The sequence below is a fragment of the Molossus molossus genome, unplaced genomic scaffold (genome assembly GCF_014108415.1).
Source record: "Molossus molossus isolate mMolMol1 unplaced genomic scaffold, mMolMol1.p scaffold_m16_p_2, whole genome shotgun sequence".
NCBI classification, from domain to species: Eukaryota; Metazoa; Chordata; class Mammalia; order Chiroptera; family Molossidae; genus Molossus; species Molossus molossus.
This window is the reverse complement of record NW_023425355.1, coordinates 59742731-59745183: the sequence shown is the minus strand read 5'-3', so window position 1 is coordinate 59745183 and position 2453 is coordinate 59742731. Positions and strand designations below refer to the sequence as shown.

Sequence of the window (2453 nt, the reverse complement as noted above, 5' to 3'; positions counted from 1 at the left end):
ATAAATAAATAAATAAATAAATAAATAAATAAATAAATAAAGACAACAAGGGGAAAAATCTTACATCAAACTAAACAGCTTCTGCAGAGCAATTATAAAATCAACCAAATGGAAAAGCAATACATATATGGGAGAAGATATTTGCAATGTGTGTGTGTGTGTGTGTGTGTGTGTGTATAATCCAAAATGTATAAGGAATTCAGAAAACAAAATCACAACATATATATATAATTTATTGGCTCGAGAACCAAGCAGAACTGGTAGAGCCTTCACAGTCCTAAAACACGCGGCCGTGGGTTCGGGGTTTATTGATTGAATTCCTCCAGCGCGGGAGCCTCTGCAGAGAGAGAGCACAAGAGATGGACATGGCCAAAAGGATTCATTTAGAGCTGTGGAACAGGGCGCCCTCTGAGGTGAAAGAGCTTATCCTGGACAACTGTCGGTCTAATGAAGGCAAAATCAAAGGCCTCACAAATTAATTTGAAGAACTGGAGTTCTTAAGTACAATCAACGTAGGCCTCACCTCAGTCGCAAACTTACCAAAGTTAAATAAACTTAAGAAGCTTGAACTAAGCGATAATAGAATCTCAGGGGGCCTGGAAGTATTGGCAGAAAAGTGTCCGAACCTCATGCATCTAAATTTAAGTAGCAACAAAATTAAAGACCTCGGCACAATAGAGCCACTGAAAAAGTTAGAAAACCGCAAGATCTTAGACCTTTTCAATTGTGAGGTAACCGACCTGAACAACTACGGACAAAATGTGTTCAAGCTCCTCCCACAATTCTGATATCTCGATGGCTACGACCAGGACAAAAAGGAGGCCCCTGATTCAGACGCCGAGGGCTTTATAGAGGGCCTGGACGACGACGAGGAGGAGGAGGATGAGGAAGATTATGACAAGGATGCTCAGGTAGTGGAAGATGAAGAGGATGAGGAAGAAGAGGACGAAAGTGAAGAGGAGGACGTGAGTGAAGAGGAAGAGGATGAAGAAGGTTATAACGACTGGGAAGTAGACGATGAGGAAGACGAAGAACATCTTGGTAGTATGGCAGCCTTTTTACTCTTGGATGAAGAAGAAAGGGGTCAGAAGCGAAAATGAGAACCTGAAGAGGAGAGAGAAAAAGATGACTAAGTGGATAACCTATTTTGAAAAATTCCTATTGTGATTTGCCTATTTTTACTGGTACCGCCTTCCCCCCCCCCCCAATCCTGCCCCCGAAACTTATTTTTTTCTGATTGTAAGGTTGCTGTGGGAACTAGAGGGGGGAAGTGTACTGGGTGTTGACGGGAGACGTTGGGCGGGAGGGGGTGAAATAAAATACTATTTTTACTGCCAAAAAAAAAAGAAATAATTTATTAAAATGGACAAATAGCTTGAATAGTAATTTTTCCAAAGAAGAAATGCAAATGGCACAAAAATGTGTTCAAATGACTAATCGCCATGGAAATGCAAATTAAAACTACAATGAGATCATTTCACACAACTTAGGCTGGTTGTTATTTTTTAAAGAAAATATAAATTTTGGCGAGGATCTGCAGAAAATGGTCCTATATGCACTTTTGGTGGGTATGTAAACTGGTACAGCTGATATAGAAACCAGTTTAATTTTTCCCTCAAAAAATTAAAAAGTAGAACATTAACCACATATCTGAGTGTACACCAAAATAATTGAAATCAGGCTCCTGTCCACTAATTTCTAAAACTTAAGACAGTAAAAACTTGACCTTAGAATACTTACTGGGGGTTAATAAAAAATTGGTATGCAGATTTACTTACTCAATACTTTTTATTTAGTTCATCAAAATCATTAAATTTTATGTATATACATTAGATCATACAAGATCCTACAAAACCATACTTCCAACATTGTTTTGATACACGCTGGTCTAATAAAGGAAATTAACAAATTGTTGGGGCCATACAATTTTCAATATTTTGTTTTAAAATGTACATCTTAGGGAGTCTGTGAATTTTCATGTACCTGACCACCACTAATACTATTCAACTAGTGAAAATAAAGGATCTGTCCCATACATTAAGAGGAAAGTAAAAATATAATTTACAACAATCTTTTGTATTAAAAATTGGCACTTTTTTATTTCAAGTATGAGACTGCCAGTGAAATTAAAGTGATTTTCCTTCTTTAGAAAGCCACCAAGTCAGTATAAATTGTATCCCTTACATATTATCTCAGGTAGTACTTTATCAGTGTCATATTTTACACTCAATAACACAATTTCTTTGACTTATTTTAATGTTCAGACACTGATTCACCTGTGAACACCTTAAATCAATCAGAAATTTGTTCATATCTAGAGTAGAAATAAAAGTCCAACTAGAAACACAAACAAGAACTTTTTATAAAGCAAATTACTATCTGGGTACTAAGAGGTTATATTCCAAATACTTAGGATTCAATCTTTCTAATTCATGTAAAATATACATGAACTT

General features: G+C 36.4%; 1 pseudogene; it reads left to right on the top strand.

Moving 5' to 3' along the window:
- The first annotated feature begins 359 nt into the window (after positions 1–359).
- Positions 360–1105, top strand: LOC118636337 (annotated as a pseudogene).
- The last annotated feature ends 1348 nt before the right edge of the window (positions 1106–2453 follow it).